Here is a 15901-nt window from a genome sequence, read left to right as displayed (position 1 = left end):
TGCTTATAAAGGTTACCCTGGGTACGTTTGTATATAGCACTATTCCCCAGTGCTTATAAAGGTTACCCTGGGTACGTTTGTATATAGCACTATTCCCCAGTGCTTATAAAGGTTACCCTGGGTACGTTTGTATATAGCACTATTCCCCAATGCTTATAAAGGTTACCCTGGGTACGTTTGTATATAGCACTATTCCCCAGTGCTTATAAAGGTTACCCTGGGTACGTTTGTATATAGCACTATTCCCCAGTGCTTATAAAGGTTACCCTGGGTACGTTTGTATATAGCACTATTCCCCAGTGCTTATAAAGGTTACCCTGGGTACGTTTGTATATAGCACTATTCTCCAGTGCTTATAAAGGTTACCGAGGACCCAGAAACAATGCAATCTGAAAAAAAACAAGCTGAAGACACAAGAAGGACGACGGATCCGGGTTTGGGAATAAAAGCCTGGGCCTTGGACACCATCGTTAGGAATTTTACTTTATTTTACACTGGAGGCTGCATGGAAACGTATCTCTACGTAATGTGGCACTGGACTGACGAGGAACATAGAAGGATCCTTTTTTTAAAAATCATTTTTATTGCTCATTTTTGGTAAATAAAATTCAAAATCTGCTTCTGTCTGTCTGTGAATAATTATCATTCTTGCCATACCATGGAAAATGGAGAATTCATATTCATTGCGCTGGAAAGACTGCTACACTTTTTTTTTTTGGGGGGGGGGGGAGGGGTTGGGGGACGTATAACTGGCTTGTTTACTGTTGGTTTTGTATTTTTTTCAGCCTGGGGTGGATCCAGGGAGGCGACATTGTCCTCGCATAGTGAATGAACAGCAGTCACAGAGATTCCCTCATCAGTACGTGGTCAGTGTCTGCAATCTGATATCACACTTAGGTGTGCAAAAGCGCTGTTTTGCGAGTACGCTCAGGCTATACTGGGGCTCGGGGAGGGGGGGGGGGCACTGCATTCATCGGGCCAGACAAGCCGTTTGCCACGGCCAGCTGGCTTTTCCCATTGCAACACACTCGATGGAATAGACTCACTAGTTTCTCTTCCCACCAATGATTACAAAACTGGCAAACCTGCCAGAGGAGCGTTCGGGGTATCGACAGGAGTCCAGAACGACGCACGGGACCGAAGAAAACAAAAAAAGACGAAGGAAGAAAGCAAGTCAGGTTGCTGAGAGGGCTTTACTTTAAGCTTCCCTCTTGAGAGGCCCTGCGGAAGCTGCTGGACATTGTTTTACTGTGGGCCTCATTAGCAGAACAGAAAATGTTATTGATCCTGTGAACTAAACTAAATAACGGCGATTAAACAGTTACATTCACAGGCTTTTCTCGCATTTCCACAATAGCTTTGTGCACTGAATTCTAACCACGATTGCATATGTTTTGGTAGCACTTTACTTGAAGCTCACATCTATAATGCATGATAGACACCTTCATAAGGCATTACAAACCATCTATAATGCATTATAATGGTCGGTATAAAAATTAATAAAGCATCTTCTACAACATCTTCCATTGACAGTTAATAGGCATTATAGTTTTTATTATAAATCTTAATAAAGTACAATGCAGCTCTCATGATGAAACCTTCATAATGCATTATAAAGGTTGGCATAAGAATTAATGATGCATTACAGCATCATCTATTGAGAGTCATGAGGCATTACAATATTACAGGGTTGATTATTACCTTAATAATGCATTATAATGGTAGATATAAGTATTAAGGATGCTTTGTAATGCAATATGAAGGTATCTATAGTGGATTATAGATGAGAGCTTCAAGTAAAATGCTACTGATATTTTTAACTGAGCACTCCACTTATTAGTAAAAGGCATAACGGACAAAGTAAAACTAATAATTTAAAAATAATTTAAAGTTATAATGTACCCTTGCAAATGCAAAAGCTGAACGTTAAAATCAAACTTTTTTTTTTTTTTTACAATGGTTGCCGTAGATCCAAACAAGCAGGCAGTAATAGACCCCTTAGTCATAGTTTTCGCGTTAAAGCCATTAAGGATTGTGTGCTGCCATGTGTGACCATTGTCTTTCTGTCTTTCTGCCTTTCAGCCCACAGGTGCCAGTGCTGTACGTGCTGTCCATGCCTCCTGCAGCTGCCCCAAAACCCGCCGCAGTTATACTGCACGCTGTCTTTCATTATCTGTCAGCAGGCTTCTTATTTTTCCCCCTGTCTCTAGACTTGGAGAAACTCCAGCTTCTGGGAGGCACTTTAACTGTGTATCGTTTTGTCGTAGCAGCCCCTCAAGCTAACCCCGCTGCGTTTTGTCTGGAAACAGCAACATACTGCATAGTTTGCTTCACCTAAAGAACTTGTTTTTTCGGTTGATGTGTGTTTGTGTGATATGATGCAATTTGGTCACAGGCTCATTGGATGCATAACAGTTGTCCAATTTTGTAATAGTAATAATAATTGTCAAAAGCAAAGTTACAGTACTCATTTACAATATTAAATGAGTAAATTTAATATATTACAATGTAAAACCCGGTATGTTCATGAGCCACTCAAGGTGAAGCTGCAGTGCCCTCATGCCCTTAATTTGCGCAATTACTAAATTTTTTCTTTCAAACGATTTACAAAGCAAAACCAAATATCTGGTTATTAAACGCTGTGACCAAGGTCACACTTCTCTCCTGTGGAAATGCCCGTGAGGTTTGGAATTCCTGCTTCTTTAGTTCCATTTCCTACATAAAATTAATGCAAGAAATAAGATCAGTGTTTCTTTATTATTATGTAATTTGCATAACCAGGAAAAAGGGTGTGTTTAATGCTCACAATTCAGGAAAAAAAAAATAGGAACTGTGTATTTTAGAAACTGAGAGTGGTGACATTTCAAAACCATATAAAAATAAAAGGGAAGAGTAAAAGTTGTAAACTCTTCTGTTTACTCAAAAGATCTATAATAAATAGAAGATAAATTGTAAACAAAACGATGTCAAAACAAAACTGTCAAATGAAGAATCTTATATCTGTATCTACTTTGCAACATCATTCTGCATGAAATGTGCCTGCACAGAGGTACAGAGAACTGCCATGAATACCTAAAATCTACTGCCTAAAAAAGAGTTCTGCCCTTGGCTGGATTTATACACATGATAAGTGTTTATATAATGAATGTATCCAGCACACAGTAAGTTCCTTTTCTGAGACCGGAGTACGTGGCATTTGTCTGTGAGTCTCATTTCTTAGTTAATACTTATTACTTACTGGCAGCCCAACGTGAAGAGTGCGATTACTCTGCAGTTTCAGAGACAAGATGAAGATAAAGGAGCCGAAGACAAGAATAAGCGTCCTTATTTTGTCGGGGTTTAATGTAAAAATATAGGTACTGTCACTGTTAAACATTTGCACCGCTCTGTAAGAACGTTTATGTGGGCACACTGCAAGCCACTGAACAATATCCAGACTTTTTCCAAAAACTGAAATGCCGTTACATAGATATTCAGACCCTTTACTCAGATGCACCCTATTTCCTTTTGTTGTCTCTGAAACATCTCTAGAACATGGTTGCACTGCGTCTGTGAGTGATTCACTCAACTGGCTGTGATTGATAGGGACCCGCAGTTTACAGTGTATGGCTGGGTCAAAAACCAGGTCACCTAGTGGTCTATTGTCATAGTGTCTGCAAAAGTAGCAAGTTTGCCAACAAAGATTTCCACCAGCCTGGGTTGCTTGACGATAAGAATTCTGATTCTGGTGAACTCGTGGGAGGTCCATCAAACTGGTAATCTGAGACAGCCACCGAAAGACAGTCTCATAGTCCTGCGCTAATTAATCATATTTGCGCAAACAACTTACTCTCTAAATATGCTGGTCTTTAGGTTTATGAGCATCTGATTGGTTAGGGTGGGCGGGGTTTGGTTACAGTGGGCGGAGTTTGGTTATAGTGGGCGGAGTTTGGTTACAGTGGGCGGAGTTTATGGGGGGGCAGTGCCCCCTCAGTCAAAATTGGCAAGACCAGCATTGCACATGTTCTATGCTGGCATTTTTGAATAAGCGGTTTGTTGGTATCCTGTAGGCAGACAAAATTATGAGTTACGTGTACAACCGATTCACGTGACAATACATAGTGAAAGCAGGATGTGGAATTTTTGGTCCCCTTGCGAACATCAAACACTATCCCGGATTCATGTCTACGGTATCTAGACATACGCAAACGCTTGCGAAAAGAAAAGTCAAACCTACTGACCCCCATCCACTGTAACAAGCTCTGATAAATCGAAGAGGGTCCAAGCAGCACGGAAGCCTCCGCAGTCTAACTGAGACATTGGTGTTGGACGAGAATTATGCATCGACCATGTCTTAGATTGTGATGCAGAAAGAAGACCTTGCTGTTCACAAAGAGGAGAAACTGCATTTGCCTTGTATACGGTGCATCTACACTAAAACAGCACTCATTCAAAGGCAAGAGAGACAGATGATGCAAGTAACAGAAATGTGTATGCATCCCCAAAACCTCACAAGCTGGCTGTAAAGGAAATGTCCAGTGTGTTTGTTAATGCATTTACATTAAAAACTTTCTGCAGCATTTTCATTCGTGCTTTGAATGGCTTTATAATTGTTTGTTATCTTTGTTATCGGATTTTGGGTACTTCTCCTGAACGGCCCAACATGGCAGCAGAGGAAGCTGTAAGAGCCCCTGTGTCAGTATTTACAATTCCAGTTTTGGGCTCACATATTCAGTCCTGGCTTTTATCTTAGTTGTAGTGAGCCGCGAGTAATTACTGACTAACGTATGACTGAATGTGAAGATTAGCAGTCTTCTTCTTGTCCTTGGCATTCACACGTGTATGTGTGTATATATGTAGATGCTGGGGGTGCAAATATAGGCTTGCGACCAGCTAAACCTCATAAACCACAGCTCTCGCTCTCAAAGACGGCAAGATGACCGAGATCAACAATGAATAGGCTGAAACTGGACGTTTAAAAGTCGTCGATGAGCAGAGTGCCATGAAACGGTCTCCGTTAGGACCGCCAACAAAATCACATGACACGAGCCTGGGAAGGGAAGGGAAACTGCATGGAGAAAACGGCCCTTTTCAGGGGGGAACCTGGACAGGAAAGGACTATGCCGGCACCTAACAGTAAGGAAACACGAAGGAAAGAGGAATGAATATCAGACAGGTGAGTTAGGCTGAAAAGATTAGGCTTGTTGGGGCAGCATGGACTGGACTTGTAGGGTTGTGAGGACTGAAGCTTATTCCAGGTTCCCTGGGGAAAATTCACACCAAATGTTAGACAAGTGGTATTATAGTCATAATAATGGAATTACAGTATAAATATATCTACATTCAAACAAGGACTTTTTAAAGGTCTGTCTCGGTTTACCTTGATGTTCCCTGTCCAGCTCATCTGTCACTGGGCACGATAATGTCTATAGGTGACTCATTACCTTCCTCTTTAACGTCAGTGCTCATGTCTCACTTCTTCTTGCTATAGTTCGAAAAACAGGAAAAGACCAAGGGACATATTAAAATAGTGTTTTTACCGAGACGTTGCAGACTACCTGCGTTTCTGCTGTGAAACTGCAACGCGCCCAGCAGTGCTTTGCTACACTTTCAGTGCAATATTTCGCACGTCCAAGCAATTACCGTGAGATTTGTACAATACAGAACACACACTAGATTTTATGTGCTAGTAGACTGTTTTATTGCACACTTGTGCACTACCAGACAGATTGGCCTGCATCGTGCTATGTCGTTGTATTGTATTGCATAGTAGTCAGTACCTGACTGACAACTGAAACCTCATGTAAGGTTACTTCGTACTAGGGCTGTCACAAAACCGATATTTGAACATTCCGTCGAACGCGATATGCGAAAATTCGTATTCTAACTATAATTAACCCATTCAAATGTTGGTGTCACGGTAGTCTATATGCGCATGAGACTGTTTGTTGTAATGAGTTTGTAATCCATGGAACCCCTTAAAGTTCAGGGTGGGAAAAAGTTTTTTTTGCGATATTTTTGCGACTGTTTGCAATGCAGTTGTGATCCCAGTACAGCTGCCCAAAGTGACGTATCGTGTGCTTTAAGTATTAAACTGTGGGGGCCAATGTGCAGTATGTAACTTTAATATCATGTGTTTTTGTACGTATTTATTAATAGTTGCACTGTGTCCATTCACCGCCAGTGACGTTAAGCAAGACAGCTGGGCTATTTAACATGAAGTGACCTCTTAGGGCAGGGGTGTCAAACTCCAGTCCTGGGGGGCCGGAGCCCTGCACATGTTTGGGTTTCCCCTCATTTATCACACCTGATTCAGGTCAGTGTGCTAATTACCACACAGCTCATTTCTGGGGGAACAGGGAAAGAACTAAGGCATACAGGGGTCCGGCCCCCCAGGACTGGAGTTTGATACCTCTGTTTTAGGCGCTCCCCACAAATGTGACATCATACAGGCTGTTCATAAATTTTTTTTTTTTAAAAAACACTGAAAAAAATTATTGTGTGAAATGGTTTTGTTTTTTTTTTTTTTTGGGGGGGGGGTGTTGTCACAGGTATCCAAATATATTCAAATTGTGTGACATTTGAAGTTTGTTCAAACTTGACAGCCCCACTTCCTATTCAAATAATTACTTGTAAAAGTCAACAAAAGTCAGCAAACGGACCCTGTAGGTCAAGGTCCTCTATTTAGCATGGGAATGATGAACAGATGCAGGCATGCAGTGGAATTCCCTACCATTGCTTATGGCTCTCTGGTTTTCTCCTGCAGTGTCACAGACGGGCTGCTAGCTGAGTCGCTGTCCGTAGCAGCAGCAGGTGAACTGGAATGGGTCACTGGAGCTGGGGGAGGGGATGCAGTTTTTTACAGGTGTCTCAAACGTCATCATGATACCAATCTCAGCACAACAGCGGGGGAGTCACTGGGACAGGAGGGCTTGTGATGGTCCCCACTGAGCGATGATCAGCGTAATAATAGAGGGGGTCCATACGGAGACACGAGAAGAGAGAAGGAAGAACAATTCCAGGGCTTAAAGCTGAGTGATCCCAATTCCCCAACTCCTTCGACTGGAGGCTGAATGTAGGCATGACATCCATTATCACTGCTGACACTGATAAAGTTGGACTTCAAACAACACTTGTGGATTCGCGGTGATCTAAGATCACAGCATGACGTGCCTGAATGTATTTTGGGTCATTTATGTCATTGGACATTGGTCATGCCTTCCTGAATGATGACTTTCTTTGTCAACCTACATAGTCTTCCGGGGTTTACTTTTATATCTGGGAAGACAGGAAATACCATTAACTGAGCAGGGAATATGTTGTGCTGCCCTCTAGTGGTGAAGTCACAGTACTCCATTAAAATGAATAGGAGAGGAGTTCTCGGACATTTGGACACTTGGCGTTTGTTACTCTCATCGCTGCCTTCGCTTTTTGGCTTTTCTATGCTTCTTCTTTGCATTCAGGCCTGTCGAATGAATGCTGGATCTGTGAAAATACATACGAATAAGTGGAAGAGTTGCAACCCAAAAAGCAGGCAGCTTTACCGCAAGAACGCCTTTCCCAGCTGTCTGTGCCATCTGCATCGTCTTCTCACGATTGTGTAAGCTTGCTGTGGTCTCGCCCCACAAAGCCAATAAAGCCTTCTGACCTAACGGCAGTGGACACCTTCAGGGGAGAGAGAGTCCGTCCCTGTGCCTAGTCACTCCCACCTCTCGTCTGTCCCTATTTCATTGACTACAGAATCATAAAAAAAACACATTAAAACTGTTTTGCTGTTCGGTGACCTCTAGTGTTCATGCTTGGAAAACATATTATTTAAGACTTCTCTGAGAAACACATTTCCAGGCGCCTGCCCCTTTCACCTTAATAAATTATTATTTCTTTTTAATCCCTTTGTCCTGTCCGGCAGCTTTAGCAGAATCATGGTCTGAATGCACTGCTGTGCCAAACATGTTTGCTTCACCATGAGGGGCTCAATAAACTCTGTATAGGTCCCTCATGTTGATCGAATCCTTTTTATTTTATTTATTTCATTTTTCACACATGTAAAAACATTGCAGTGGGTGAGCTGGCCGAAGAGGAGGGACATATTGGGGGGGGGGGGGAAAGAAGGGAAAAGAAGGGAAAGGAGAAGAAAACACACGCTGTGTGCTGTGTGTGTGCTGTGTGCTGTGTGTGTGCTGTGTGCTGTGTGTGTGCTGTGTGCGTGTGTGTGTGCTGTGTGTGTGTGTGCTGTGTGTGTGCTGTGTGCGTGTGCTGTGTGTGTGCTGTGTGTGTGCTGTGTGTGTGCTGTGTGTGTGTGTGCTGTGTGTGTGTGCTGTGTGTGTGCTGTGTGTGTGCTGTGTGTGTGCGTGTGCTGTGTGTGTGTGCTGTGTGTGTGTGCTGTGCGTGTGCTGTGTGTGTGTGTGTGCGTGTGTGCTGTGTGTGTGTGTGTGCTGTGTGTGTGCGTGTGTGTGCTGTGTGTGTGTGTGCTGTGTGTGTGTGTGCGTGTGTGTGTGCTGTGTGCGTGCTGTGTGTGTGTGCTGTGTGTGTTTGTGTGCGTGCTGTGTGCGTGTGTGTGCTGTGTGTGTGTGCTGTGTGTGTGTGTGCTGTGTGTTGTGTGTGTGCTGTGTGTGTGTGTGCTGTGTGTGTGTGCTGTGTGTGTGCTGTGTGCGTGTGCTGTGTGTGTGCTGTGTGTGTGCTGTGTGTGTGTGTGCTGTGTGTGTGCTGTGTGCTGTGTGTGTGCTGTGTGTGTGCTGTGTGTGTGTGTGTGCGTGTGCTGTGTGTGTGCGTGCTGTGTGTGTGCTGTGTGTGTGTGCTGTGTGTGTGTGTGTGCTGTGTGTGTGTGTGCTGTGTGTGTTTGTGTGCTGTGTGTGTGCTGTGTGCGTGTGTGTGCTGTGTGTGTGTGCTGTGTGTGTGTGTGCTGTGTGTGTGCTGTGTGTGTGTGTGCGTGCTGTGTGTGTGTGCTGTGTGTGTTTGTGTGCTGTGTGTGTGTGTGCTGTGTGTGTGCTGTGTGTGTGTGTGCTGTGTGTGCTGTGTGTGTGCTGTGTGTGTGTGCTGTGTGTGTGTGTGCTGTGTGTGTGTGTGTGCTGTGTGTGTTTGTGTGCTGTGTGTGTGCTGTGTGCGTGTGTGTGCTGTGTGTGTGTGTGTGCTGTGTGTGTGCTGTGTGTGTGTGTGTGCTGTGTGTGTGTGCGCTGTGTGCTGTGTGTGTGTGCTGTGTGTGTGTGTGCTGTGTGTGTTTGTGTGCTGTGTGTGTGCTGTGTGCGTGTGTGTGCTGTGTGTGTGTGCTGTGTGTGTGCTGTGTGCGTGTGCGTGCTGTGTGCGTGCTGTGTGTGTGTGCTGTGTGTGTGTGTGTGCTGTGTGTGTGCTGTGTGTGTGCTGTGTGTGTGCGTGTGCTTACAACATGGAATGTACTAAATAGCAAGGGTGGGAGGCCGCAACCACACCCCACAAGAGCCAGAGGTCGGCGGAGACAGGCCCGGGAGGCCCAGGACGTCCGCAGCCCCCAAAGAGCACGGAAGAGCCGAGGCCCCACCTCCTAATGATAGCCGCGCCCCCGCCCCAGCCGGGGGAGGAGGAAGGTCCCAGACGGAGCCCCCCAGCCAAAAGTGCATGAGCCCCAGAGAGCCAGAGGCAACAGGTAGCCAACGCCGAGAGGGCGCGGCCGCTCCCGTACGAGCCAAGGCCAGGGCCCCTGGGACCCCAGGCGGCCGGGTGCGACCAGCCCCCAGTAGAGAGCCCCATCCACACCGGAGAGGCCCGAGCCCCCCCCGGGCCACCACCCCGAAGAAAGGGGCCAGCAACCATGCCCAGTAGACCAACCGCCCACCGAGCTACCACCCAAGCGCCAACCCCCCCCACCCCCGGCGGAGAGCAGGGGTGTAGGAAGACCCGCCCACTCTCCTCCCCCATGTGCCTGTGTGAGATGTAGAGTGTTGGAGGCGTGTGGTGATGTATGAGACTGTATGTAGTGTAAGGGTGATTATGACAGTTGAGAAACTAAGATGAATTTAAAATTGACGGGGGAAGCGTTGAGGAGCGCTGCTTGTGAACAGCTCTCCTCCACATCTCCTCCCCATCAAGACCCTCAATGTATATGATGTGAGTAAAATTTGGGGGCGGCAGCAGCACAGAGGCGAGTGATACCACCAGCCTCTGAGTAGTGCCCCCGCCCCCCAAGGCCCCGTGTGTATACTGGTATGTGATGACTAAAGTGCAATTAAAACAGGGGGAGGCAGAAGGCCGCGCAACAGAGTGAGTAAGGCCACGTAAATGGCCCTCCCCACCGCAGTATGCACGGCATACACCCCCCAGGTCCTACAATGTGTGCGTGGCATATTGTAAATGAGGGCAGAGAGGCGCTGGGATTCATAAGGCCAGGGGGCAGATTGCTCACCCCCTGGCAAAAGAGAGCCAGCTAACCAGCCGCGCGGGAAGGAGCAGACCCGGGGCCCCCATAGAGGCCGATATCCTAGCCATGACCACATGCCAACACCACAGAGGGGTGTGTGGAATTTGCTTGTTCTCCATATGTGCGTGGGTTTCCTCTGAGTGCCACTATGTTGTCCATAATGTCTGAATGTCCACATGTATCAGCTCAGTGAAGGACAGGTACCTCTTCCTGCGTGTTCCCCTGCATTGTGCCCTCTGCTTCCCATAACAGTCTCACCACAACATTGTACCAGATAAGCCACTGGAACACAGATGAATATGCATAGGTGAGGAATAATCAGAAGTCAGACAGAGCTGTATACTCTAACACTAACTGGTGCTGTACTAGAACCTATATACAGACTATGTAGACTTTGAAATGCTGTGAAGCCCAGAGTAACGCTAAAGGCTCTTTCTCGATCGAGCTGTAATCCATCTGGTGATGTAAAAACTCTCTGCATTTTGGACATTTTTCAAATATCACGATATGATTTTATTATAATAAATATTGGTATATTTATCCAGCAAAAATGGAGTTCAAAATTAAATTAATGAATGATTTAAACAAGTACGATGGGCTGACCCACCATCCTGGGTTAGTCCCTGCCTCGTGCCCATTGCTTCCGGGATAGACTCCGGACCCCCCGCGACCCAGTGGGATAAGCGGTTTGGAAAATGGATGTATGGATGGATGGCATCACCTGCAGTGACAGTGTCAAATCGCTTTCAGGTGCTTCCAGCTTTAGAGCCAGAAGAGACTGGCGAGGGAGGTGGGCCCTTTGGCACTGAGGAGCCCCCACCCCCCAGAAAAAAGGATGTTGTGGTAGTAGGCGATTAGATTTATTGGAAGTGTAGACAGATATTTGTGCACCCGTGGTAGAGGGTCCCGTACAGTGTCTTGCCTGCCTGGTGCCCAGGTAGGGGGCCTTCGAAATCGTGTGCACAGACTTCTGGCCCCAGCTGGGGTGTATCCAGTGGTCGTGGTGCATGTTGGCACCAATGACATAGGCAAGGGCAGAAGGGCTGTTCTGCAGGATAAATTTAGTTGTGGATAAGCTTAGAAGCAGAACGTCGGCAAACAAGGCTCGCATGCGGGCTTCCAAAGTTTGGGAATACTTCAGTCATCACACCTTTTCTGCGCCTCTACTGTAGCTGACGTTAATGACGCGGTTTCAGCCATTTTATATTTTCTGTTTACTTATTCTGTCATGTAAGAGTGAGAAATATTTTAATAAATTGAAATGAAATATTAATGAGAATTTCAGGTTTGTGTGTGTGGGGGGTGTGAATTACTGTATTAAATGACTATCTTAAAAATAGTTACTTATCAATAAATTTATCATAAGATCAATCGAAAAAGTAGTTGTTAGATTAGTCTAATAATCGATAAAATAATCGCCAGATGAATCCTTTAAAGAATGATCGTTTGGGACAGCACTATACTGTTGTATTTGTATTAAGTATAAAACAAGCAGACCGTGTAAGCAGGTATGCAGTTTTAACAAATTTTGCACACGTTATAGTATTATAATAATTGTATTTACAACCCTAAGTAAAAAGCGGTCAGTGCATTAGCAGCAGTTAGGGGCAGTGGAAGGAGGCGTGTTTGTGTGTGAGGGTGTGTGTGTGTAAGGGGCGTGCGATTGCGGCTGCAGCTCTCGGGAAGAAACTGCTCCTCAGTGTGTTGGCACGCGTCCTGATGGTCTTGTATCATTTCCCCGATGGGAGGTGGGCAAAGATTCTGTAACCTGTTGCTGGTCCTCTTAGGGAGGGCGTGGGATTTGATATTAATTTTCCAGCGTTCATTTTTACTTGGATGGCAGAGGAGATCCCCTTATTTTTTGCATTCGGTTGACATGGTGCCCTTTTTAAATTAGTATACAACTGTCGTACTTATCATATATGAAAATTAAATGTTCTGCACTTAACTGTAGCTTATAAGTATTTATTAAACTGCATTTAGAACATTTCTATTATCATAACGACTTATTGTCAGGAAGAAATCATTGCTAACGGGAAAATCTCGCTCCTCCCCATTTTGGCATAATTAGTATATATGCAGAACAGCCACTCACCGGAAATAGGTGCTGCAGCCACACAAAATTACTTTGGGGACTGTGAATTTAACACCGTTGACCACAATGACCGCGTCGCAGAGCGCTCCCGTCTGCCGCAGGTCATTGAAAATGCCGAAAGCCTCGGACATTATTTCCCGCTCCATGTCGTAGCTGTTCATTTCCTTAGAAGTGGATTGCGCTTTCATTTGTCTTGCTTATATATCCCGAAATGTTTGCAATGGGCACGAGGCAGGGAACAACCCAGGATGGGGGGGTCAGCCCATGACAGGACACATTCACACACCATTCACTCACACATGCACTCCTACGGGCAATTTAGCAAGTCCAATTAGCCTCAGAACGTTTTGGCGCGTGGGAGGAAACCGGAGTACTTACATTCTCAATCCTGCCGAAAGTCTTTGGACCCGCTGCCTATTTTTAGCCGCCCGCGTCAACCTTAAAACCGCCCGCTCCCGCGAGATCTCCGTTGGGTGCCGCGGGATCCCAGTCCCAATGCAGGACACTAGTAGGGATCTTCCAACACAGATGATCATATAGGAGCCTCGGAACTAGGGACAAGTTGGACTTTAATGTTCATTTTCCATTTCAGGACATTTGTATTACAATACCAAGTTATTGTCAGGAAGAAGTCATTGCTAAATAGAAAAATCTCACTCCTGATTTTAGCATAATTAGCATATATGGGTCACAGCTATTCACCGGAAATATGAGCTGCAGCCACACAAAGTTATTTCGTGGGCGCTGAATTCAGTGCTGCCGACTTAGGAACTTTGTCGCTATATTTAGCGAGTTCTTAGACGACGAGAGTACGTCTCCGGTCAAATAGTATTCTTTCCGGAGTTTACTTTAGTACCTGAGATTGGATGTACGCTTCAACATTTATTGGCATTCCTAATTCTTTCATATACTTTTTGTAGTGAATCGTCACCCAGGTCCCAGGTCTTCGCAAAAATTATTATATTTTCTGCTGTTTACATATTATAGCCAGTTGTGACTACATATGCACTGCTCGTCAGCACAGCAGTAGCGTAGAGGAGAGTGAAGGGCAGACGACTGCAGAGCCACATGACAACCCAAAAACATACTCAAAGGGCAAAGCCTTATAACAGTTACAGCCAAACCACACTGCCATTAAATGTTAAAATTATTCATTCTGCAAAAACAGCATAGGTCACCATGGCATTAGCTATTGCTGAACACTGTTCTATGCTGGCATGTGATGGCATTGGAGAAGCATGTAGAGCTGCTTTCTCAGACTCCACTGCTGTTACCCACTTCAGAATGCACAGGACAAAGTGTACAGAAATGATTAATGGTGATCTAGCACCGTACTTTATAAAAAGGTTGGTCTCAGATGTGGGTGAGCATCGTTTCAGCCTCCTCCTCGATCAGTCCACTGATGTTTCTAAGTGTTTCTAAGTACCTGGGGATTGTGATGAGGTACTTTAGTGACACCAAGCAGACAATTGTGTCAGCATTTCTGGGACTTGTCGAGTTGGAGGGAGGAGATGCTGGATCTATAGCCAGTGCAGTTGTGTACAACTTTTTGCCACATCAGCTGCTTACTCATTCAAGTCAGCTCCCTCAGTTGCAGAATCTTACATAGAGAACCTTGACCAAAATGATGATGATCCACTCGTTCTGTGAGCCAGCACAGCCTGTGTATATGTACTCTGCCAGAGTGTCTCTCTGGGGTCACCTTTTCCAGTCCCAAGCCCAGACAAAGGAGGAGGCTTGGAATTGTGATATATAAAAAAACAAGAATCGACAGAAGACAGTTCATCTGTTGTTCTACACGTATTTAGGGTGTGTTTAACCACTTTTCCTCTCTCCCACGACATTATTCCTCTCCTACAGCGTCCATTACAATTACGTGCATATTGCACATTATACAAATGAGGTGATGCCATCATTTACAGACTTCTAGCGACTTTTGGGGCAGCCAATGGCTGCTTTCCTTGCTGAGGGGATGGCAACAGTGCCAGGAAGTTCCGATGCGTTATCTGCTATTTCTGCCGAATATCACATAAAGCAGTGAGAACTGGTTTTCAGTTAATGTACCTGGTAAAATAAAGTTTAAATAAATGCTCTAATGGTACAAGTAAATTAGTGCTGTATTTATCGTTAGTTACTGTAATGTTCCGTTGCTTTATTTGTTTAATTGTTCAGTCTGTGAAGAAGACATTCAAGTAAGAACTGCATTGTACTCTGTACATGACAATAAAAACTCTGAATCCTTGAAATACATGTATTTGATCATTGATCTTTTTATACTGGGCCACTATACACAATAGTTTATTTTTCCACTACTAACAGTTTGGATCAGGAGTTGGTTATTTTAAAAGAAGTATTGTGCATGCAGGTGATTTTTGTATAGATTTATCTGCACCCTTCTGGCAGTGCTGCCATCGCAGTGAAGTCTACCAGGAATAGAGGCTGTCCGACTTGGCTGTAGTCAGTTTATACTGCACCCCTGCAGCGGCCGGCAGATGGCGCTCCACGTCACGTCAGCTGCAGCCAGACCTGCCCTAAGTCGAACGCACCCATTGAGTGAGGTCTACATGCGTTCCCCCAAACCTTTCGTTATTCAACAATTAACCAAAATTAACTTTAAGTAGTACTCCCTTGGCTCCTCCCCAGCCTCCGCGTGAGAAAAGTACAGACTAACAGTAAAATCGATCTCAGATATTTCAATGGTGAAATATGTTTTATGACTGTCACACCAGGCATATGCAAATGTGTATACTGTATATAAAAACTAATTAGGAAAAGAACATACCAAAACAACCAAAAGTAAAACCAAAATAAATTAACCTGTTTCTTTAAAATGTAAAAATGGGCTCAGAATGTGATGTTGCTTCCTTGTAAACAAGACACAATGGCGAGCAGCAATAAGAAAGGGAAGTAACACTTCTGGAAAGAGGTGGTCAGAAATATGTTTCAATAAAATAACTATCGCAATGTTGTGCAGCATTCAGGGGGAAACCTTACAGCTCCAAAGTGTCACGCCCTGCATTCCTGCCCCTTCACTTTCTCCCTGATCATGTCTTACCTCTCGTTGCAGCCCTCGTGTGATTCACACAAGATGCATCTCGTTTGCTCCTCGTCAGTGGTGTATAAGAGCACCTCCCACCCCTGTACTCCTGAGTCTGGTCATTGATGTCGCCCTAGTGTGTGTTAGCACTCTAGTGATGTTTCCCGTTTGTAGTCGTACTTTCTGTTTGACCCCTTGCGGTTTGCTTTATTTTGCCTGTTCCCGTTTCCCTTTAATAAACCCCTTATTAGTTTGTCCTCATACCTGCTCTTGTCTCCTTCGTTGTTGGAATGTGGCATCAAGTACTTGTGTGGGCACCAGAATTACATCTTTTAAATGCCCAAAGCACGCTCTGCAGCAGTGTGTGTTCTTTGGTGTGTGGTGTTATACCTCCACTCAG

At 44.9% G+C, this 15901-nt stretch overlaps 1 long non-coding RNA gene across 1 annotated transcript; it reads right to left on the bottom strand.

The window, feature by feature from the left end:
* Positions 1-3157: 3157 nt before the first annotated feature.
* Positions 3158-12887, bottom strand: LOC125719959 (uncharacterized). The gene is made up of 3 exons (XR_007385251.1): positions 12843-12887; positions 6713-6816; positions 3158-5464 (listed from the first exon to the last, which is right to left on the bottom strand). It is a non-coding gene; the product is annotated as an uncharacterized LOC125719959 (long non-coding RNA).
* Positions 12888-15901: the final 3014 nt, after the last annotated feature.

The sequence above is a fragment of the Brienomyrus brachyistius genome, chromosome 24 (assembly GCF_023856365.1).
Source record: "Brienomyrus brachyistius isolate T26 chromosome 24, BBRACH_0.4, whole genome shotgun sequence".
NCBI classification, from domain to species: Eukaryota; Metazoa; Chordata; class Actinopteri; order Osteoglossiformes; family Mormyridae; genus Brienomyrus; species Brienomyrus brachyistius.
This window is presented reverse-complemented; position numbering and strand designations above follow the sequence as displayed.